This window comes from Panthera uncia, chromosome X (genome assembly GCF_023721935.1).
Source record: "Panthera uncia isolate 11264 chromosome X, Puncia_PCG_1.0, whole genome shotgun sequence".
NCBI lineage: Eukaryota > Metazoa > Chordata > Mammalia > Carnivora > Felidae > Panthera > Panthera uncia.
This window is the reverse complement of record NC_064817.1, coordinates 107555229-107579759: the sequence shown is the minus strand read 5'-3', so window position 1 is coordinate 107579759 and position 24531 is coordinate 107555229. Positions and strand designations below refer to the sequence as shown.

At 45.5% G+C, this 24531-nt stretch overlaps 1 protein-coding gene and 1 non-coding gene across 3 annotated transcripts in view; both read right to left on the bottom strand.

Moving 5' to 3' along the window:
* FHL1 (four and a half LIM domains 1) overlaps nucleotides 1-13837 on the bottom strand; it is a 47725-nt gene extending 33888 nt beyond the window's left edge. Inside the window, exons 1-2 of one of the 2 annotated variants that reach the window (XM_049644331.1) lie at nucleotides 13027-13837; nucleotides 6227-6300 (exon numbers count right to left, since the gene is read on the bottom strand). The gene's annotated coding sequence lies outside the window, so the exon portion shown is untranslated. Of the gene's footprint in view, nucleotides 1-6226; nucleotides 6301-7887; nucleotides 8136-13026 lie in introns of those variants that run through there. The other variant, XM_049644332.1, reaches the window with a different exon arrangement.
* LOC125932431 (U6 spliceosomal RNA) lies at nucleotides 4221-4325 on the bottom strand. Its single transcript, XR_007460602.1, has one exon. It is a non-coding gene; the product is annotated as a U6 spliceosomal RNA (small nuclear RNA).
* Nucleotides 13838-24531: the final 10694 nt, after the last annotated feature.

Here is a 24531-nt window from a genome sequence, read left to right as displayed (position 1 = left end):
GGTAACCAACCATATGAGCACTACGTGTTTTCTGTTGTGTCGGCTTAAAAGGCAAAAAATATACCTTCTTGCTGTTGCATGCCACTGAGGCTGCGCATTTTGCCATATGCATTTATTCACTCTGACAGCATGCGCATGTCTTTTGCCGCTCCACCCACCGGAGAACTCATTCAGCCAGCGGCTATGGAGCGCCTACCACAGGCCAGGCACGTGCCAGGCCTCACAATCCACGCGGGCTCTGTGCGTAAGATAGAAATGAATGATTTTATCACCTCCGCCACAAACTTTCCTGGCATGTTCTCATTATTTTTTTCCTCAGCTTTACTGAGGTTGAATTAACGAAAATCGTACACATCGAAGGTAACCGGGATGATCTGACACACGTACGTTCTGTGAGTTCATTACCACAATCAAGTTAGGTAACACACCCACCACCTGAGACGTCCCGTTTCTGTGTGGGTGGTGAGAGCACTGAAGGTCTGCTCCCTCAGGAACTTTTTATGGATTGGAGTCTGTTGATCTCTTCTTGACTACTTCTATCATTTTATAGCTTACAGGTTATCATTTATCCAGGGACTGGATAACTGTCCCATTTTCTATGGTCTCATTCATAAGTTTTCCAAGCGTCTCATAAATATATTCTCTGATAATTACAAAATTAACAGCCCTAATCCCTACTTCATGATTCCCGAGCTTTACCACATGTGGCTTTTTTACTACAAGTACTTAACTTAAAGCAAGGGTTTTTTTTTTTAATGTTTATTTATTTTTGAGAAAGAGACACAGAGCACAAGCAGGGGTGGGGCAGAGAGAGAGCCACCCAGGCGTCCCCCAAAAGTCCAGTATTTTTAATACAACATAGCCCGTGTAAAAGAGAAGTTTAATTTTTATTTTAAAACTTGCTTTAGGGAGCCTGGGTGGCTCAGTCGGTTAAGCGTCTGACTTCAGTTCAGGTCACGATCTCACGGTTCATGAGTTCAAGCCCCATATTGGGCTCTGTGTTGACAGCTCAGAGCCTGGAGCCTGCTTTGGATTCTGTGTTTCCCTCTCTCTCTCTCCCCTCTCCCACTCACATCCTGTTTCTCTCTCTCTCAAAAATTAAAAAAAAATTAAATTGGCTTTTAAACGTTATCCTACCGCAATGAGAAGTGAACTCAGGTTTATCTATGAAGATCTGACCACAAATAGCCTGCCTAAGATCTCTTTCTCTTTCTTAGGCCAAAGAAAAAGATTTGTCAAAACATCACTGCATGACTGCTTTTTCGTAGGATTGCTTTAGGGTCAAGTCCCCTTGCTACTCAAAGGGACATAGGTCCTCGGACTAGCAGTGGTACAATCTGGGGCTTACTGGAGTTGTGTAATCTCAGGCCCTACCCCAGACCTCCTGTGTTAGGATCCACAAGTGAAAGTTTGAGGAAACACTGGGGTAGACCACAGGAACCTGCCAAATTCTGCCGATGCTCCTTCTCTTAATCAGACACCATCAGAAGGTATCTCTTTCCTCAAATGTTTATCCCCAACCCTTTCTTAAAAAAGTAACCTCTACACCCAATATGGGGCTCGAACTCACGACCCCAAGATCAAGAGTCGAATGCTCTACTGACTGAACCAGCCAGGCACTCTCAACCCTTTTAATGCATGCCCTTAAATTAAAATGAGTATCACCAAACATCATGTACCTGAAAATTACAAGCTAGTATTTTGAGAGAAAGGATGGCTCTCAGTCTATAGCCTCAATTTCATCCGGACATGAGCTTTCTTGAAAACTCACTTGCCTGAAAGAGCCCTGCAGGTCTTAAAAACGAGTAAAACATTCAGATAATGGCCACATTAAACACTGAGATAAAGGACCTCTGTCCTTTGTATCAAGGAGGTGAGAGGGTGGTAGGGACCCTGGCAAATTTCAGAGTTCACGCTCCAGCCAAAGGCACGGCAGCTATCCGGCTGTTCAGCCTAGTGTTGCCCAAAAGGAATACAGGCTCAATGTTGCCAGATCTTCTGATATTTCAAGAGAAGCTGAAAATCTGGATTTTTGAAACATGTGAAATCTCTCAAATTTTAAATGCTGGCAATTCACTTAAAATTTTAAAAGAACACCTCTGTGTGCCAGATTCAGCCCACCAGTTTGAGACCTTGGCTCTGGACTGATGGTTTCCAAATTCTTTAAGCTTGTGGAAGCCATCTGTGCTAAATCTCGTGCTCTCTTGCTGGTACACGAAGAAGAGAGGTCACATCGATATAAATGGTACAAACCAAATCACTATGACTACCACATTTTAAATTTGTGTTTTGTGAATATTAAAAACTGCCAAATCAATAATTAAAGTGACCATATGTCAGTGATACAAATATTTCCTAGATGTGAAATACATGTTTAATTCTTAATTAACAACACTGTCATTCCTACAGAAACAAATACAAAGAGTACCCAGCTCATGTGTATGTTAAGAATTATGTTGGGTTCAGGGCTCCTGGCAGGCTCAGTCAGAGAAGTGTGCCACTCTTGATCTCAGGGTCGTGAGTTTGAGCCCCACGTTGGGTGTAGAGGTTACTTGAATGAATGAAAACTTTAAAAAGAGTAAAAAAAGAATTATGTGGGGTTCAAGTTTTTGTTCCAGGGCACCAGGGTGGCTCGGTCGGTTAAGCATCCGACTTCGGCTCAGGTCATAATCTCATGGTTTGTGAGTTTGAACCCCACATCGGGCTCTGTGCTGACAGCTCAGAGCCTGGAGCCTCCTTCAGATTCTGTGTCTCCCTCTCCCTCTCTCTCTTTTCCCCTTCCCTGCTCACACTCTGTCTCTCTGTCTCAGAAAAATAAACAAACATTAAAAAAAGTTTTTGTTCCATACAATTCTATAATGAAAAGGTGGCCAAGTGGAATAATTTCAGGTTCTTGAAAATAAAGTTTACCTGTGATAAAGTTTACTACTTTCCTAAAGTGTTCAAGTGTTTTAAGCAAATTTACCAAATTTGTGTATAATTTGTGTGTACAAAACACACAATTTACATTTGCTTTCACTTTGGGGCGCTTGGGTTCCGGGCACAGGTGCGCCCCAGCAACACCCGTATACTTCATTACTTGTGCATTCCTGCCTGGAGGTGCCAGACACCACAGTCTCAGAGAGCAGACTGGAGACAGGGACTTTGAACTGCACCCCTGAACCCATCCAGGCCTACTCAATACTGGGCAATTTAATTTAAAAAGGAAAATCGGGGGCACCTGGGTGGCTCAGTCGGTTAAGCATCCAACTTCGACTCAGGTCATGATCTCGTGGTTTGTCAGTTCCAGCCCCACGTCGGGCTCTGTGCTGACAGCTCGGAGCCTGAAGCCTGCTTCGGATTCTGTGTCTCCCTCTCTCTCTGTTCCTCCCCTGCTTGCACTCTGTCTCTCTCTCAAAAATAAAGATTAAAAAATTAAAAGAAAAAAAAAAGGAAAATCAACTTTCAGTTTCCCCATCTGCAAAAAGGAAAATCATCCAGGGATGTCCCACAGTTGAAGAAGATCAAGATGAAAATGTATTATCCTTTTTCTTTTGTTCACGCCTACATTCCCGGCTTACTACGTAGTAGGGCTGAATTAATGAAGACATCAATAAGAAAAGCGAAGAAAGATCACAAGATACAACTACATTGTGACTGGAACTGCTTCACATCAATCCTATAGATTTCCATCACAGTGCAACGGAATTTAACAGATTTGATTAAGTCACAGAATTTAACAGATCTGATCAAGTTGTGGGGCGCCTGGGTGGCTCAGTCGGTTGAGCGTCCGACTTCGGCTCAGGTCACGATCTCACGGTTTGTGGGTTCGAGCCCCGCGTTGGGCTCTGTGCTGACGGCTCGGAGCCTGGAGCCTGCTTCGGATTCTGTGTCTACCTCTCTCTCTGCCCCTCCCCCACTCGCATTCTGTCTCTCTCTGTCTCAAAAATAAACATCAAAAAAAATTAAAAAAGAAAAAAAGATTTGATCAAGTTGAGAAACTCACTGCTCTAAAAGGAAACCCAAATGGGGCACCTGGGTGGCTCAGTCGGTTAAGCGTCCGACTCTCGGCTTCGGCTCAGGTCATGATATCACAGTTTGTGAGTATGGGCCCCACACCGGGCTCTGCGCTGACAGCACAGAGCCTGCCTGGGATTCTCTCTCTCCCTCTCTCTTTCCCCTCCTTTGCTCTGTCTTTCAACATAAATAAACTTAAAAAAATTTATTGTATTTATTTTTTTTTAAATATGGAATGCCTCACGAATTTGTGTGCCATCCTTAGGCAGGGGCTGTGCTAATCTCTGTAATCATTCCAATTTTAGTGTATGTGCTGCTGAAGCGAGCACTAAAAAAATTTTTATTTTTTTATTTATTAAAAAAATTTTTTTAATGTTTATTCATCTTTGAGAGACAAAGAGAGACAGAGCATGAGCGGGGGAGGGGCAGAGAGAGGGAGACACAGAATCCGAAACAGGCTCCAGGCTCTGAGCTGTCAGCACAGAGCCTGACTCGGGGCTCGAACCCACAGACCGCGAGATCATGACCTGAGCCGAAGTCAGAGGCTCAACCGACTGAGCCACTCAGACGTCCCTAGAAAAAATGTTAAAAGGAAACTCAAAGATGCTAAGTTTGGGTCAAATTAAAGATGTCACCGGAGTGGTTTAATATCACAAAACCACTTCAGATATGTATTCAAAAACCTTCCATTAGAATGTTTCATTTATAAGAATACACATAGCTTCCGTCGAAGTTTTCTACGATGAAGCGTACCAAAGTTGCAGATGGCTACGGGCAACCCAAGCCAGGTCCCCCCACCCCCGGCCAGTGTTTCTAACCAGGCTGACGGGCTATGCCCTTCTGTGGACCTCCTTCCACCATCTAGTCTCTGTTGCTGTGGGAAAACAAAGGCAAGCTGCCCTCGGGTTCCTCAGAGGACAGTGAGAGTCATAGTTCTGCTCTGGTGGGGGACGACCTAAGATCTGATTTGAAGACAGGTTTCTATCGTTAACGAATAAAAGTTTGAAAACAACCATTTTAGGTAAAGGCTATGGATGACAGCCACGGCAGGGCCCAGACCGAGCCAGCAGGGTGCGTCTCTCACAGCTGACAAATGGCCGAGGCTTTGGTCTCTGGGCCGGTCCGAAGCCCCAGGCCCTGGGGAGACCTTCCAGCTTCCATGTCATTGAGGAAACTGACAAAATTCCAAGTAAACACTTCTAAAAGTCTGTCCTTTTTTTTTTATTCTTTACGGTGTCAATATATGTATTTTAAAATGTGTGCAGAAGGTGGCAGCAAGCAGGGATACCGGAGACAACTTTGGCCAGCTAAGTGAGCATCTGCCCTAACGGAAAGCAATGACCCTCATCGAAAGCGAGACCGAGCAGAGGCAGAGGGCGGGGGGCGGGGCATACACCAAAACGCAGCAAGCTTCTGATGGACAGAAGTGCGAATCCTGACTGGTCTGCCGCTGGCAAATGTCACCTCCCCTCCCGCAAACGTGTGCATGGCGGGGCACAGAGAGCAGCAAGACTGGGGCCCCTTACGCGGGGCCTGGATGAACCCTCTCTGAGATGTGCGAAGCTGAATGTCCCGTCTCTCAAGGAGAGCACTGAGTGACCCTGAATCTTCATCACGGAGTGTATATAAGCCCTGTGGCTAAATGACGACCGAGGACGTCTGTGCAATGTGCGCTAAATGAAAGGGTTGCTCGATCTGGCTGTTCACACGGGGGCAGCCACGCTCTGAACTTCGACTCTGAGCTGAAAACAACGGGCTGGCCCTCGCTGGCATAACCCAACGGAAGCCCTCTCTGGAGTTCCTACCCCAGATCTTGCACAAAGATCCCTCCCCTACAGCTGATTGGGTCAGCCCCGCCTTCTCCCGCAGTCTCCTTGCTCGATGCCAGTACTGCTCGGCGTAGCTTTCCTGCTCCCTACTGTTCACGCTGGGGCATGAGCACATCTTTATCTTCAGGCAGACCTTCTAACAGTTCTGTTGTGCTTGGCACCTTCACTTTTCATGCCCCCAAATTAAAAGTAAATGAGATTGGTTTTTCCCCTTGAAAAGCCAGTCCCCAGAAAGCGGATATTTAGGATAAGCAGGGATATTTGCTGGGTCAATTAAAATGAATCCTGTTCAGTCTACTGTACAAATAAAGCTTTTTTTTTTTCCACAGTGTCAACCCCAACACCACTAATTGGAAGGCTGAAGGTCGGTGTACGAACTTGTGGCCATCAGTCAAACTTACCTCACGCTGGATGTGTGGTGACTGGGATGTATTCAGCAAGGGCTGGACACGGTGGACAACAACTTCCAACGTGCCTAAGTTAGGAAAAAATGAGAAGCGAGACGCAAAGTTACCTTTTCAGAAAAAAAGTTAGAAATTCCAAAAAAAAAAAACAAAAACAAAAACCACCCAAAGCCTACTTCCTTCGAAATGCCTCACGGTAACACATTCTACTTTATATTTACAACCCTTAAAAGTTAAACCGCCAGGATGTTCCACATACTTCCCCAGCGTCTGTTTATCCTACAACATTTGTGCCGGCACCGGGTCTAGCCCCTCATCATCAGGCTGCCTTAGCTCAAACACTCAGCATTGTTAGCACAGTGAGCTCATGGCCTATTTCAGTTTTAAATTAACATTTGGCAATCACCCGGGTAATCAAAACAAATGACTCAGTCGTTTAGAATAGATTTATTAGTTGAGCCTTTTTTTCCCTCTCTTTTAACGTCTTTAGAATATTTTGCCACAGGAGGGCTCAGATCCAGGCAGAATGTAGAGCACAAGTCACCAGAGGAATATTTAGAGGTGTTTCCATGGAGACGAGGTGCCGTGTGACCACTGAAGTTATCTCCAATCAACAACAGCATCAGGATGCAGGCTGGTGGGCAGGCTCATCCCTGCCCGGGGCGGAGGGCTCAGCATCACCAGGAAACAGGTGTGCTCTGTGCTGTTCCCATCACCCAAGCAAAGACAGTCCCCTGACAGGCGGCCCTCCTCGAGCCCTTGAGACCTCCCCAGAGGCATCTCACTGCCTTACCCATCCCCACCCCCCCCCCCATTCAAAGGGCTGGCTGGGAGAAAGGAGGCGTGTGAAATCCTGAAACTCATACCAAGAGCACTTTTATATCAGCTGTGAAATGTACACGAGCAAATGAAATCTGAGGGAAAGATCGCTCCCTGTGAGGAGGGCCCCCATCTGTTCTGTTCACTGCTCTATCCCCGTGCCCAGAACAGTGCCTGACTGCCACACAGGAGCCTCTCGAGAAGTATCTATGGAGTGAAGCAGGGCAAACCTAAACCATGGGTTCTAACCAGGCTCATAACTGCCCCTCTTCCGCCCCCAAGCAACCATTTCCGGGCTGATCGCCTAACAAGCAGGGGTTAGAGATTTTTTTAAAATATTAACGTGCTGGAAAATAAATCGCTGGTCCGGTTAGCTCAATAGGCTAATGGGTTCATCTGTTTAGAGATCTTAATGACAACTGTCACGTTCAAGACAACTCTTCCGAACTCAAAATGGACAAGTGTGCTGACTACAGGGACAGACAGGTTCTTGTCTGCCAGATCAAAAGCCCGGAGGAGGGGACTCCGTGCCAGCAGCGAAGAGCTAGCTTTCAAAGGCAAACGTCTGAAAGTGACGGACTTCAAAGAAACACCTTCTCGTCCTCTTCCCACCTCTATTTAACTAGAGATAATATTTTCACGTTCTGCCCTATGAATACACATTACTGGTTTCATGTTACGTCTCGTTTGTTCCACAGAACTTAAAGTGTCTTTGTCTGGGTGGCAGGGACGGAAATCCCGCCTTTCTTTCCTCACAGTACTCAGCACAGCACGTATACATAAAAGGTTTCGCCCGGTCTCTTTTCCCACTACCCACAACCCATTCACACGGAACTCACTGTTTCTACAAGGTGCCACACCCTGGCGTGCAACCGTGGTGAGAATGCGGCACGGCACAGATGTTCACAGCAAGAGTCAGACTGCCTGGGTTCGAACACCGGCCCTGCCTTATGCCAGCTGAGCCTCACAATGGTAAGCGACTTCACAGACAGGCTGTGAGGTGACAAGGGGGCGGCGCATACAGAGCGCTTCACAGTGCCCCACATGCAGCAGGTACTCCCCAGATGGGAGAGAGAGACAGCGATCACCATTACTCCAGCAGGCGCAGAGTGGGAGTGTTCTCACACTCGGAGGAGGGGCTCGCGTGCCGCCACAAATCTCTGGCACCAAACACACCCGTTTAGATTCAGTCCAGCTTAACCTTCAAACCTGAATCCGTCACACGCTAGCCTTAACGTGCTATTTCACTTCGCTCCCCCTTCTGGAAATCATTTTTCCCGGAGATGGGGTTCAGCACACACCGGGCTCTACTTGAAGGAATCAGTTCTGTACTTAAAGAACCGGGATCGCAGCCCCCTTGACGCCCCAACCCTGCCAGTGCCTTCCGTGCCTTCCCTGTCTGCTCCCCACCTCTGCGAGTTCAGGCTTCGAGGGGCTGGGGCGGAGGGGCAAGAGGCCGGTCTTCTAGTAGCCAAAACCAAGACCCTTGGGGCTCTCCTTTTCGTAGGAGACCCTTGCATGTCATGTCCCCAGACACCCTCCAGAGGGCAGAAGAGAGAAAGGCCCAAAGGCTGAGCGGGCGGAGCTCACATACGGGGGTCCGACCCGGAGCCCCGCCAAGGTCAGCTCCACAGTTCGTGCTTTCACTGTCAAGAACTAGACCACCAAGAGTGATAAAAACGTGCAGCGAGATTTCACCACAGCACCTGTAGCTCCACTTCACTGTTGGTGCCAGGGCGTCCCGCGTCACACTCAGCGGGGGCCGGGAGGAAGAAGACACTCGTGCAGGTACACGTGTGCACGTGGAACCGCGCCTCTGACCACGCGGGGCACAAACCGTGTGGACGATTTTGCACAAGTCAGAATATAAAAACCGAACGGCAGCCAAACACACTGGGTAAAATGTGAGGACAGCCAAGTAAAACCCAAACACTTTAGGGTCAGCCATGCTTTAAACTAAATCATGTGAATCTTATCGCACCCTGACAGAATAAGTCAAATTAGACAAACCTTTTGTGTGACTGCAGAAGAAGCCAGGAGCTACGATCTAGTGACGTTTAACGTACACAATCATCCTCCTTCGGGTTTGGCAACAGTATCGTGGCCACAGACACTGGTGACCCTGTCACTACTGACAGCCAAGCTTACACGACCCCCAAGTCACCGATCGATTAGGTGAATTATGTGGAAAAATAAAATCGAGAGACAGCTGCTGTCTGAATGAAACTAAAAGACCAGTTGAATCAATCAAAATGGATGAACCCCACAGATTCAGTCTTCTCTAAATTCTCTGAAATGTGATCGTCATGGTAACCATTCCTTTATCATGCTTTTCCTTCAGAAAAGATATTCTTCTTTCCTTCAGTAAGATACTCTTTTCCTTCAGAATATTCTTTTCCAACCTAAGAAACCAAAGAGTACTGAACCCCAAATATCTTTTATTTTAATTTTCTTTAACATTTCTTCATTTGAGAGAGAGAGAGAGAGAGAGAGAGAGCGAGCATGGGCAGGGGAGGGGCACAGAGAGAATGAGACACAGAATCCGAAGCAGGCTCCACGCTCCGAGCTGTCAGCACAGAGCCCAATGCAGGGCTCGAACCCACGAACCTCGAGATCATGACCTGAGCCAAAGTTGGACACTTAACCGACTGAGCCACCCAGGCGCCCCTATGAACCCCAAATATCTTAATTAGGTACACTTAGGATGGCAACGGGCGGCTCACAAGTCTCATTTTTCCTATTTTTATTCAAGTGCTCACACTACTATGGTAGTCAGAAACATTGGCATATATACCGTTCAAAACGCATTTTAAATGTTACCATAGATGTGATAAATACAGATGAGCTGGCCACCATCTCCGTACTTTTAGCAGAACTGATAAACTGGCTCTCGTTCAGCAAAATAATTTACTGGTAAAAATAAATACAGATGAGGGGCGCCAGGGTGGCTCAGTCTGTTAGGCGTCCGACTTGGGCTCAGGTCATGATCTCACGGTTGGGAGTTTGAGCCCCGCATCGGGCTCTGCGCTGGCAGCGTGGAGGAGTCAAACTACTCTTGACAAATGTTTTCGCTGGAGTAGTAAAACGTTAAGAATACTTTTGCAACAACAACAAACATAAATAAGTGGGACTACATCATACTATAAAATGCTTGAGCACGGCAAAGGAAACCATCAACAAAATGAAAAGGCAGCCTACTGGATGGGGAGAAAATATCTGCAGATCATATATCCGACAGGGCTAGTATCCAATATACAAAGCCCTCATACAACTCCATGGCCAAAACCAAACAATCTAATTAAGAGATGGGCAGAAGATCTCAACGGACATTTTCCCAAAGAAGACATTACAGGTGGCCAGCAGGTACGTGAAAAGATGCTCAATGTCATTCATCATCAGGGAAATGCAAATCAAGACCACAGTGAGTTTCTACCTCACAGCAGTCGGAATGGCCATCATGAAAAAGACAAGAGAACACGAGAGTTGGTGAGGATGTGAGAAAAGGGCACCCCTGTGCACTATGGGTGGGGATGTAAACTGGTGCGGCTGCTATGGAAAACAGTACAGAGGTTCCTCAAAAAATTAAAAATGGAACTATCATATGATCCAGCAATCCCACTTCTGGGTATCTATCCAAAGAAAAGGAAAACACTAACTTGAAAACACAATACACCCCCCCCATACACACCCATGTTCACCACAGCATTATTTACAATAGCCAAGTCATGGAAACCACCTAAGTGTCCACTGACTGATGAATTCATAAAGAAGAGATGCTATTATACGTGCTGTGAAATATTATTCAGCCATTAAAAAGAATAGAATCTTGCCATTTGCAATGACATGGATGGCCCCAGAGGGCATTATGCTGAGTGAAATAAGTCAGACAGAGAAAGACAAATACCAAACAATCTCACTTATATGCGGAATCTTAAACAAACAAACAGAAAAAGCTCATAGATACAGAGAACAGAGTGGTGGTTGCCAGAGGCAGAGGGTCAGGGGTGGAAGGAAGGGGGTCGAAAGGTTAAAAAACAAAAAAACAAAGACTAGAGCTATTTTTCCATGTATATCATTGCATAATTGCTGGTAAAAGAGCTTTATGAGAATAAAGTAGAAAACAAAAACAACATAATAAAACTTTAAGAATACCTAAGAACAAAAAAAAAAAAGCCATCAGTAACAGTGTAGAGGAAACTAAAATTATCAGGCATTAGGAACAAATGGGAACAACACAAAACAAAACAAATGGCGAAATCCAGCAAGAAAAATGGAGTGGCAAATATTTGCTAAAGTCAAAAGGTAAAACCTTAAAATTCTTGTCCTTTGCCCTAATGTTCAATGGTATTTTTGTTGTGTTTTAAAAATATGAAGATGGATGTCCTTTCAATGACTAGTACAACAGCTCCCAACTAAAACAAATGATAAAATAAAAATCCACTTAATTGACTGATAGGCTCGAATTAGTCATTGCCAAGTTTACAACTTTCCCACAACTCCAAGCATTCTTTCGTTAAGAAACAGGATTTGTTTCCCCTGCCAGGATGACCGTGGGTAGCTTTCTGGGTGACTACAGTTCTGTATATTTTTACATAACTCACTGGGGAATACCCGCTCCCTAAGTCAAAGTGATGAGGGACAGAGGATGAACAGATCCAGAGAATGTGACAAGTCCGACAGAAGCATCTAGAGCACGCTGGCTGTCTCAGAAGTTTGAGAGGCAGTACTGGGCCAAAGACATTCTAATACTGCCCTCACTCCCATAAACCATCACCAAATCCTGTCCGTTTGTCCCGCAAAAGAGCCTCCAGACCTTCTCTTCCTTACGATCTCATTTTTGCGATCCCAATCTCACCCATTATCACTTCACACCTAGATTACTTCATCACACACGCTCCCCTCAGATTAATTTTTCAAATGTGCCACCTTGAATGCATCACTCCCTTTTCCCTAAACCTTCCTCCACTGCAATCTACAGACCAAGTTTCTAGCACGACATCCAAGGCCTTCCCATCAGACCCACGTTTCACCCTCCCCCATACCCAACTCTGGCTTTGGCTGACTCCCGGCCTCTGGGCTTTGTCACCACCGGAGAACAGGTGCTTCGGCTCATGCCACTCTCCCCTAAACCAGTGATTCTCAAACTCTGGCTGCACCTGCAGACCCAGAACCACTAGTGACGTCTGGGTGTCCCCCCACAACCAAATTCCCTACGATGAATCTAACGTACAACTAAATTTGAGAACCACTGCCCCAAATTCCTACGGTCCATGGCTGTGAAAGTTTAGTGGGCATCAGAATCTCCTGGGAGAGCGGGAGTTGTTAAAACATGAGGTGTTGGGCCCCACCCCCAGGGTTTCTGATTCAGTAGGTCTGGGGCAGGCCCAGGAATCTGCATTTCTAACACGCTCCCAGGTGATGCTGATGCTTCAGGCCCAAGGATCCCACTTTGAGAAACACTGGTCAAGAGTTAGAATTAGTATAATTATATGGTACAGATATGTACTGTATACATACAACAGTAACCGTCATACGTACACTTCATTTAGCGAAAGAGAATGTACCATCTTCCGGAATCTCTTCTACTATTGCTCTGTACTGTTTGTTCAACTTTTTAACACATTTGTTTATGAGCCAATCCACAGACTGTCTTAGAGATTATCTAGTCTGGTTCTCTTTTTCGAACCCGAGACCCCAAGAGGGAAAGTGATTTATCCAAGGGATCAGATGGTTATAGGCAAACTTGGGCTAGGATTCGAGACTCCCAACTCTCTCCTCCTCCCCCTCACTTCAAGCCTCTCCACCACACCCTTCCTGTGTCTTTAATAGCTTCTCCAATTAGAATGGAAGTTCGTTGCTTGAAGAGATCGCTTTTGTTTTTAATAACCCCCCATGGCATCTAGCAAGCCTAGCAAAGTGCCTCGCACATAGAGTAAGCACTCAATAAACGTTTGTTGATTTCATTTTATGACTCCTACTTTCTAAGCCGTGTCTGGCACTCCGCGAACGGTCTCCTCACACGTGGGCAACCGGGCAGCCTGGCTCCAATCAATTAGCCACAGAGTAAAGCCTTCGCATCAGCACGCACTCTGCTGGAATCTGCTACAGGGACAAGAATGAACACACAAAGAAAAATCATAGGGGCTTTGAAAGTGGATGGATAACTTTATAAGGTGCCACAATTCAGCTTTCAACTTGTATGTCAGAAAACATTCACAAAGTCCCTCGAAGTTCCATTATTATACCTAACAAATCAGTGCAGCAGTAAAAACCTGGCAGATAGGGTAGTCTAAAGTACATTGCTCTTGTAGTTTGAATGCTTAGGCCAACAGTCCCCCAACTTTTTTTTGTGCTGACATCCGCCTTGTTACTTAAGGGAAAATTCACAAGTAACTGACTTAAGGGCAAAGAGGAAACAGAGAGGAAGAAGAAGAAGGAGTGCCAACAGGCTGTGAGAAGCACCTGGGTAAGCAGTAAGGGGCAAGAGGATGTCACATACCTGCCCCGCATGCCATCGCCACCTACGCCTTTCCAGGCCTTCCAGCTATTTCCGGCAGCTTGAGCAGGGGGAGCAAGACTAGCCTCGCGACTGACCAAGCCTGTCTATACCTATGATGCAAATACATTATGATGCGGTCAGATGGTTACTTCTGCCATCTCTACGATGGACAGAGATTTCTGTACAATCGAGTCAGCTGCAGAACTCGGTATCAACTGGGACGGTGACCACAAGGAATGCGTTGGCTGTGCCTCCATCCAGTTCGCCACTGGCAGAGGGTACCCTGTGATCTTAGCAACTGAACTGGAATCCCCAAGCCTCCACATGGACTGTGACTCAAGGGAGAGGTTATTTCCGTCCCCTCCCCCTTGTTAAAATCTGCCATTTCTGGCAGAGGTAGGACCACAGGTATAGTCGATCAGTGAAACTAAGTAGTGAAATCAAGAAAAAAACGTGTAACGGTTTATCTAGTAACAGGTGTAATGATGACTACCCGTAACAGACCCATACATAAAAATTCCTTCTGATATACAAAATAAGTAAGTTTTAAATAGGTGAGTTCTATAACCAACTCTCCCCCTTTATTCGTACTTTTTCAGGTAACTCTGGAGTTTTTCACCCTGGGTCTAATCACAGACTCGAGGGGACACATCCTGTGAACTACCATATCCCCCAAGGCACCCATTCCTTGGGTGATCACCTTCATTTATGTTCTAATCCTTGATGTCTTATCTGTTTTTTTCTCTTCTGGTCTCTCTTTCTCTTTTTGTCTCCCTCAGTCACAATGCCCCTCTCAGAACCCATCCCCTCACCTCTGCTTACTACCATCTACCGTAGAATGTTTTGAGTTTTTTTTCTTTTTTAAGTAAACTCTACCCCCAAAGTGGGGCTCGAACTCATGACCCTGAGATCAAGAGTCACACGCTCTACCAACTGAGTCAGCCAGGCGCCCCTAGAATGTTCTGTTTTTACAGCCAGCTCAAGAAAGCAACACATGCTTCCAGTTGCTCATAATAATCACCCAGTTTCAATGTATACAAACAAATTACAATCAGACCTTAAAAAGCCTGATCTTTTCACATGGGTTTACCGAAGAGCTGGCCACAGTGAATAACTGCACGGAGGTTCCGGTGTTAGGTCTATGCTACTACGAGCCATGCAGTAGCCTTTGGGCCAAAGCAATCAAACTCTGACCTGGGTACTGGCTCAAAGACTTGGTATCAGCTCGCCAACTGTCACTGTTGCTAGTGACACCATAAACACAAGGTATCACTGGGTTATAGGGCTGGGGATTTATCAAGGCTGGGGCCCCACTCCACCACAAAGATGGCATGCCCCCCCCAACGGTGGCAGATAAATAAAGCCCCAACCCAATGCCCACACAGACCTGTCCGGTAACTATTGTGCAACCAGACATTGGTTAGCAGAGCTGGGCCTCTCTCGGAAGCTCACCCTTTCACTTTTCAGGGGGCCCGGGGTACCAGTTACATCATTCAAGGAGAGCACTTCTCTTATTTCACCAGTGCTTAACAACAAACGCTGCACTTTTATCTGCAAGTAAGTCATAAAAAGTGCCTGATGTATCCTTTACGTTTCTGAATCCTAAAGGGTTTTTAAATGGATTTTTTGGCAATTTGGGGTTTGCAGAGAAACTGATGAGAAGGTACATTTTCCACATACCTCCTCAACATCCCCCTCCAGATTTCCTCTATGAACACCTTGGGTCACTGCAGTACATTTGTTACGATGGAGGAGCCAATATTCATAAGTTATTATTCACTCAAGTCCACAGTTCACATCAGGGTTCACTCTGTGTTGTGGAGATTTTAACAAACGTCCAAGGTTTTCCCCCTTTACAGTACGTGCTGAAGAGCAATAAGTTACCTTACCTCAAGACAATTCTAGGGGGCGCCTGGGTGGCTCAGTCGGTTGAGCGTCTGACTTCAGCTCAGGTCATGATCTCATGGTTTGTGAGTTCGAGCCCCGCGTCTGGCTCTGCACTGACAGCTCAGAGCCTGAAGCCTGTTTGGGGCACCCGGGTGGCTCAGTCGGTTGAGCGTCCGACTGGGGCTCAGGTCATGGTCTCACTGTCTGTGCGTTCAAGCCCCGCGTCGGGCTCTGTGCTGACAGCGCAGAGCCTGGAGCCTGCTTCGGATTCTGTGTCTCCTTCTCTCTCTGCCCCTCCCCTGCTCATGCTCTGCCTCTCTCTGTCTCAAAAATAAAAACATTAAAAAAATTTTAAAAAAAAGATGGGTTTCTTTTGGGGGTGCCTGGGGGCTCAGTCAGTTGAACGTCCAACTTTGGCTCAGGTCATGATCTCACGGTTCATGAGTTCGAGCCCTGCATCAGTCTCTGCGCTGACAGCTCAGAGCTTGGAGCCTGCTTCGGATTCTGTGTCTCCCGCTCTGTCCTTCACCCGCTCGCGCTCTGTCCCTCTCTCTCTCAAAAATAAATAAACATTAAAAATTTCTTTTTTTAAATTAAGAAAAAAGACAATTCGAACTGCTTTAGCTTTGTAAAAGGAAGTTTCGTAGGATTATAATGTAAATCGTTTTTAATGATTCTTGGTTTCAAAGACCGGCTCCCTCACAGCCCACAAACATATTCAACTTTGATCACCTGCAAACCAAACCAACCGTTCGTGACTCTCAAACCTCCAGCACGCCTCCCACCTTGAAAGGGGTCTGAAGAAATTGTTGGACCGCAAAGCGAAAAATAAGAAAAACAACCTCCAAAAAGACACCTGACATGTTGCAATTGGTCGGTCTGCAGACAACTCAGACTGGAGAGGTTTATAAAAGCAGCGTGGCCATGAGAAAGCAGAGCAGCGTGAGAGAAGCAGCATCAGGAGACAGAAAAGACGAGGAAGGAGAAAATCAGGAAAAGGAAGACGGGGCAGGGCAGGCACCGTCACAATCGCGAGTGGCACGCGGAGACCAAATGGACAGAGCGACTGCAATGGACAGCCAGCTACACGTGAGAGAAAAGTGAGGTGGACTTTTGATGAGGGGCTAAGTGAGGAAGGGCCAAATTCCATCTCAGTACCGTGACCCTTAAGTTGCCGAATGATTCTTCCAACTCAACGTGTCAACGGGAAAGCACCATTTTGCATATGGAAAGCTTGCTTTGCACATAAGCGTGTAAAGATGGCACACCTTCCACCCACAGGAAATTCCCTCTGAAACCTGTTTCAAATCTGTTGGAAGGCTCAGGGGATAGGGTTTTGTTCCTGTACAATGATTAGATACACCCACTAGCTAGAGGCATAAATATGGTGAGATGCAAAATACTCTCATTTTTTTCATTTTTACTTTATGAATAAGTGTGAAGCAAAACTCAAATGATTTGATGCGTCCTCTTCTTGGAGGATTTGACATCTCACTGTAACTACTTCAGGAGAACACCAGAATCATTTTTCCGTTCATGAGAATCATTTGTTTCATCAGAATCCTTTCTCTCTTAGCTGGAATCTCCCTTTGACCCAAACGTGTAAAGAGTCTATTTAATAAGGATGCTGTCGTTCACTTGCAGGCAAAATTCTTAAGTGCTCATTTTTAGGAAATTGGGAAAACATTCTAAGAACTCAGACCTGGAATCGCTCTGTAATATTATTTTATCTTAAATGAGAAGAAAACTGTGTTTCAGATATACATCTGGTCTCTGGGTAGAGAAGGATCCACCAGCTTGCAAATGTCAGCTTGCCAAGTGGCTCTCGTGCAAAGCAGACCAGTGGTTGCCTGAGGATGGGGGCACAGGGAAGAATGTACAGTAAAAGGGGCATGAGGAAACTCGGGGGGAGTGATAACGATATCCTACATCCTGCTGGTGGCAGTGGTTCCATGGGCATGTACATCTGCCCAAACTCCTCAAACCATATGCCTTGAGTGGATGCAATTTATCGTATATAAATGATATTCAATAAAGTGGATTTTATTTCATTTTAAATTTTTTAAACGTTTATTTATTATTGAGAGACAGAGAGACACAGAGCATGAGCAGGGGAGGAGCAGAGAGAGAGGGAGACACAGAATCCGAAGCAGGCTCCAGGCTCTGAGCGGTCAGCACAGAGCCCTATGTGGGGCTTGAACCCGCAAACTGCGAGATTATGACCTGAACTGAAGTCGGATGCTTAACCGACTAAGCCACCCAGGTGCCTCTCAATACAGTGGATTTTAATGAAGTGGATTTTAAATTATCTTGATCATCCCACAATGCACATGTATATCACATTATCATGTTGTACTCTTTAAACATTCACAGTTATATTTGTTAATGATTCCTTAATAAAATAGGAAAAGTTTGGATATTAAAAAGGGGGCTCTAGCTAAAAAAAAAGGGGGTCTAACAAAGGCACACTGCTTTATCTGTAGATGCGGGTATAAACTTTCACCTCCTATTAGTTTGGCTGCTCGGTTTCTTCCCTTAGTGTGGTTACGTGTGCTTACTACACTGCAGAATTCCTTCCCAATTCCTTCCTTAAAGGAGGCAGAGCTTCTCGCGGCACCTGGGTGGCTCAGTCGGTTAAGCATCCAACTCTTGGTTTCAGCTCAGGTCATAACCTCACGGTTTGTGAGATCGAGCCCCACATCAGGCTCCATGCTGACAGTGTGGAGCCTGCTTGGGATTCTGTCTCCCTCTCTCTCTGTCCCTCCCCTGCTTGCTCTCTACCTCTCTTTCTCTCTCTCAAAAATAAACACTAAAAAAAAAAAAAAAAAAAAAAAAGAGGCAGAGTTTCTTGTGGCCTAGAAGGAAAGGGCCTAGAATTTGAAAATTTGAATTGAGCCTTGGCATGTGGAGATGTAGAATCGTCGACAAGGAGTTTAAAAAGGCTCCTTAGCTTCCAGAAGCTATTTGCTGAGGAACTTATTATTTTAATTATTTGAAACTAGTTATTTACAGGCTATTTCTTAGAAACTGTTGAAAAATATAAAATTGTGTTAATTCAAATGCCTAAATCCACCACTATAGCTCAGGGATACAGAGATGTTTGGACTTCATGATTTGTATGTGTGTGCCCGTGTGTGCTCTGTAGTCTCTAAGAAACCTAGCGGGGGGTGGGGGTGGGCGGGGGGACACCTATTACTTCCCTTCACCTAGACACCTGAAAGTGCAGATGACTGATTATGCCCAGGCAGACACGAGCAATCAGATTCACGAACAAGACTGATGTGTAAAACTAGACCTGGCAGAGATGCACTGAAAAACCAATCCTTGATGTCTTCCTAATAAATCACACGTTTCAAATTTGACAGGAGTCAAGCGATCTTATCCACACTCTAAAACTGAAACTGAATAACAAGACTTAATTGATCAAATACAGAAATTTAGTTTTGTACTATCCTCGTCAAAATTACCTTGACGATAAAACCTGTGTGTGCCCAGCTATCATTTTCTTAGTATTGAAAAGTAAATTTAAAACCTCATGGATATTACAGGGGCGGCCGGGTGGCTCAGTCAGTTGAGCATCCGACTTTGGCTCAGGTCATGATTTCACGATTTATGGGTTCGAGCCCCACATCAGGCTCTGTGTGGACAGCTCGGAGCCTGGAGCCTGCTTCGGATTCTGTGCCTCCCTCTCTCTCTGCCCCTCCCCGACTCGTTCTCTCTCTCTCAAAAATAAAAAAAAAATTAAAAAAAATATATATATATATATATATATATTCCAAGACATGAAATGTTACACAGGCATCACAAGAACTTGTAATATCCAGAAGGACTTTTTAAATGTTTATTTATTTATATATACATATATATGAACATATATATAAATGTTTATATATATATATGTGATTCGGAGTGTTTTTATGTGGGTAAATAAAACATGAATTCTTTTTTTTTTTAAGTTTATTTACGTATCTTGAGAGGAAGAGAGAGCACAAGCGGAGGAAGGGCAAAGAGAGAAAGAGAGAGAGAGAGAGAGAGAGAGAGAGAGAGAGAATCCCAAGCAGGCTCCACACTTTCAGCACAGAGCCCGGCACAGGGCTCAATCCCACAAACCGTGAGATCATGACGTGAGCCGAAATCGAGAGTCAGACGCTCACCCGACTGAGCCCCCCAGGCGCCCCCGTAAAACATGAATTCTTTCTACAGCAGGGAAGCACTGACAACAAAGACTTATTTTGATGGTTCTTTTTCTAGGTCTCGCTGCGTTTAAAAACCAGTACATGTGTACCTTCTGTGCATTTTATATCTCTACTAGCTCAAAAATGAAGTGCAAGCAAATCTCACCAGTTTAAATACACAGGAGGCCCGGTTTTCGGGAGACAGAGTACTGCAGGAAGCCAGGAAGAGCTGGCCGCTGTCTGACATTAGCAGGCGATAATAAGAAACAGGAGCAAAGACTACTTAAGAACACACCCCTAGGCAAGGGTACAATTTTCTCATTTGTTCAGATGGTAAGCCCTTGGCAATGCGTATCCATATTCATTGTTTCACGTAGCTTTAGCTTTGCTGGGGCCTTGGCTGTAGGGAAGGGACGATGTCGTGTTCACGGTTTACGCGTCTATGCAGCCCACGTGGTCTCTGAACCTATCTTGTTTAATTCTGTTCTACCGGTGGCCTTTCTCTATTGAGTAACACCAGCTCTCCATACCCCACACGGGCTCTGGAAAGCAGCTTCCCTGCCTATGCCAGGCAGAAAAGACCTGGCCCGGTCCAGGCTGGGGTAACCCTAACACCGGCCAACCGCGTAAGGGGAAGACACCGTGGCGGATGCACCTGATGATGTGGATACACGCAGAGCCCAGAAAAAGGAATGTGGGCAGAGTCAACTGGACTGAGAAGAGTGACCCTGCCAGTGACACAGACACACAGGCAACGGACACACAAAGAAACGAGGAATGAAGAAATGAACAAGGGCACGGAGAGAAAGCAAGCTTAAGAATTTATCTAATGGTGCCAGGTGAGAATGACCGTGTGTGCGTGTTTTGTTTTAATGACGCCATACTGCCAGCATTTGCTACAATTTGCTTACTTCCTACCGAAGTTTGGAAGCAGATGCAGTCTTTAAAACTTCCTTCCCCAAACTTTAACAGGTATCCCAGTCTGTGAAGTAAAAAATACTCATATGCAAAAATAGCTGTGATCATGGTCTTCCAGACGAGCATTTGGAAAGACTCTTATAAAGCCACTGTTCGTGTCTGTGACCACAGGCAGTCTGACACGCCTTGCCACTTGCCCCACAGGCCAGGGGAAATTAAACTGAGGGCTAGATGCACGCAAGAGGTTCCCCACCACTGACGCTCAATTTCAATAAAGCAAACGAGATGACAAATTCCTGTACTACTCCCAGCTGGTTATTTTTTAAAGATTTTATTTTTTTAAGTAATCTCTCTACTCTGTGGGGGGCTCAAACTTACAACCCCAAGATCAAGAGTCACATGCTCCGCCGACTGAGCCAGCTAGGCGCCCCTTTCTCTCAACTGTTTTGATATGAAATTAGGAAATACTTGGCCTTTTTGGTATCCTTTAGAATAGTAAATATACTTCCACCATAAAAGTCTGTTCTCTATTTTTTAAATGTTTATTTTTGAGAGGGGGGGAAGGGAGAGAGAGAGTGTGAACAGGGGAGAGTTGGAGACAGAGGGAGACCGAGGATCCCAAGGGGCCTCTGTGCTGACAGCACAGAGCCTGATGCAGGGCTCGAACTCACGAACCGGGAGATCGTGACTTGAGCCGAAGTCAGACGCTTAAACGACCGAGCCACCCAGGTGCCCCCAAAAGTCTGTTCGCTTGAGGGACAGACCAACAAAAAGTTCGTGACTGTGAAGGGTTTTTAATTAGGAAATAAAAACTTGCCTACATATGTAGGACCTAACGCTTCAAACTGCAACTCCAACATTAACACGTTATATGACCTGAGGGGCAGATGCTTGAACTCTTTGAGCCTCATAAAATGAAGGGGGGTGGGTCCTGACAGCCCTTTATAGTGTGGAAATTTTTTTAATGTTCATCGATTTTGGGGGAGGGGGCAGAAAGTGGGACAGAGGCTCCGAAGCGGGCTCTGCATTGACAGCAGTGAGTCTGATGTGGGCGCTCAAACCCACGAACCATAGAGATCGTGATCCGAACCAAAGTTGGACTCTCAACTGACTGAGTCACCCAGGTGCTCCTCTGGCGTGGAAATTCTATTACTCAAGTTGGAGAAGGAGACATGTTAAAGAGCTCACATGATGAGGCCACCAGATAGTTCTCTAACTCCCCGGCACTATTCCCATTTCATTTCTATGACCAGGACTTCTCTCTAGAGATGCAATGATTATTCAGAAACTCTTTTGGTAAAGTTAAAAAAACAAAAACAACTTAGACTACATTTAGAAGCTGGAGATTTTGCAATGGACTTGAGTCCGCCATTGGAAAAAAAAAAAAAAAACAACACTACATTTTAAAAAGAGATACAGAACACTGTCACCAATTTCTGGGTGGTGGGTTACAGCTGATTTTTATATTCTTTAGGCTTTGCTGTATTTTCTGAGTTTCCCCAACAATGTGAAAGTACCGCTATTATCATTAAAAGCTTGGATTTTTGAAAGGATTAGTGCATTCTTGCAAGTTTCATCAGATCTCTCAGTTCTACTCTAAAATCATTTGGGGGGGAGGGTACAAAATCAGTATCACAATGCGTGCCCATACCCAGTGGTTGATCACCCGAGGGGCTGACTGCTGCGGAGTCATGACATAATTATTATACTCAGAATCTATGGCTCCCAGACCTATGTGGAAATCAAAACATGCATTTTATCTAAATAACATTTCTTTTTTTTTTCCCCTAGCATCCTGGCCCTTGAGAATCATGGTTAAAATTCCTTTCCAATTTAAAGTAAATGAAATGAAACATGAAGTCCTCCTTCTACCCACACACACACACACACAAAATTGCTTGCCAGACAAAATATGATTGCTATTGGGCTGGTTTTTATTTTTCCTCTTGTTATGCTCAAAAATACAACACGTCAAAAGTTAAAATAAATATTTAGCTGTCGAAACAAAACACACCCCCATATGGAAAACACAAGTATAAGTTTGATGACATTTATTTAAAAACAATTTCCACAGCAAAAACAAATGTCTAAATTGTTTAAGGAGGTGACAAAACTGAATGCTGTCAGTACTAAGCTTAGGACTAAGTAAGTCCTAAGAAAGGTAGAAGGATGAGACGCAGAAAGATATAAACACAGTTCGGTAACCTCCCATTTCATGGTTATCAAAACAGTGTCTGGAAAAATTCAAGAAAGACAGAAAAGGAAGTTCTCCAAAATGACCACTACAGGGCTTAGTTTGGGGAGATCTCTAGCACAAGTTCTCAGTCGAGCTCAGCTCTCCCCACTGGAAGAAAGTACAGGGATTCACCTCCCCATTCTCTACCTGAGTATAACCCATCATCTGTGACATGTGACCTCTGAAATCACTTGTTATCCAGGACCCGTTACTCACCTTTTTGCAGCCTGCTCAACTCCCGCCCGCCCCACATCCTTCACCAACCCCAAAATTTAGAGAAAGCAGCAAGGGACACCGGCTTCGTGATGGGACTTACGTTCAAATCTCAACTCGGCCACTTAGTTGTGCAACCTCAGGTTACTTTGCTAACCTCATCTGCGAGATGTGCGCCGTTACTTTGCAGAGCTGCTGTGAGGATCCAATTACATAACGGCTGTGAGTCCAACTAGTGTATTTTCTAGAACTACAGCAGGCCTTCGAGTAATGTCAGTTCCCTTTCTCCCCCTACTCCTGGCCACTTACTTCCAAGTATGATCAGATTTAACGTTCATGGCTTTAATTACTCTCAAGCAAGCTCAATGGTATATAGGACATGTAGTAATTTTAATTTTGTTAAGTAAGATTTTGAATGGAGCCTGCCACAAGGGAGACAGTATGACGGTGTGCTCAAAACCCATGAACTTCTGAGGAGTAAGATGATCTTAATTTTTTTTTTTTAATTTTATTTTTGGGACAGAGAGAGACAGAGCATGAACGGGGGAGGGTCAGAGAGAGAGGGAGACACAGAATCGGAAACAGGCTCCAGGCTCTGAGCCATCAGCCCAGAGCCTGACGCGGGGCTCGAACTCACGGACCGCGAGATCGTGACCTGGCTGAAGTCGGACGCTTAACCGACTGCGCCACCCAGGCGCCCCAAGATGATCTTAATTTTGATGTCTGCCTCCAACCCGGACCAGCTGTAAGGCCTCGAGAAGTCACATTGCCTCTCTGCGCCTGGTTCCTCGTTTATAAAATGAAGGGAATACTGAACGTATAGCAGTGCCTGGCATTAGAGTAGGGCCCGTAGATGGTAGCTCTCGCTGGTCTTTAACTATTCAGGTCAATGGACTCATCTGTTTGTAGACCAGTCGAGTGAGCTCAGCCAACATGAAATATCACATCAAGACACCGTTCCTGTTTTCTAGTCTCCGGAGGTTACGTTTTACTGCATCTTGTAGAGGGAATTACGTCAACCTCAGTACTACTGACATTTCGGGGCAGATGGTTCTTTGTTGCAGGGGCCTGCCGCCTGTGGTGGAGAGAATGTTTAAGCAGAATCCGTGGCCTCCACCCGCTACACACCAGCAGCACGCCGCATCCCAATTCATGACAGCCAAAAACGTCTCCAGACATTGTTCAATGCCCCATGGGGGACAAAACTGCCCTAGTTAAAAACCACTGGGCGGGCACGATCCACAAACAGAGGGATGTGCAAAGATCTCAGGAGGTAACCCTGCAGGAGGGCCAGGGTTTACTCCAGCTACTATTCAGTATCATTCACACTCTTCTGGACTTCATCATCCGTCATCCATAATTCAAAGGTGACCACAGAACAGTAATTTTGTTTGGCCCCATTTGCCGTCAGAAGATGCTTTTAAGTCACAGGACGGACTGCTGGCCCGGCCGCTGCGTCCTCACTACTCCGCACAGTGCTATAAAATGCCCAACTTAAATATCAAGAAGTCCGCTGTGTCCTATGCACTTCACGTAAAACGTATCTTCTTTAAAA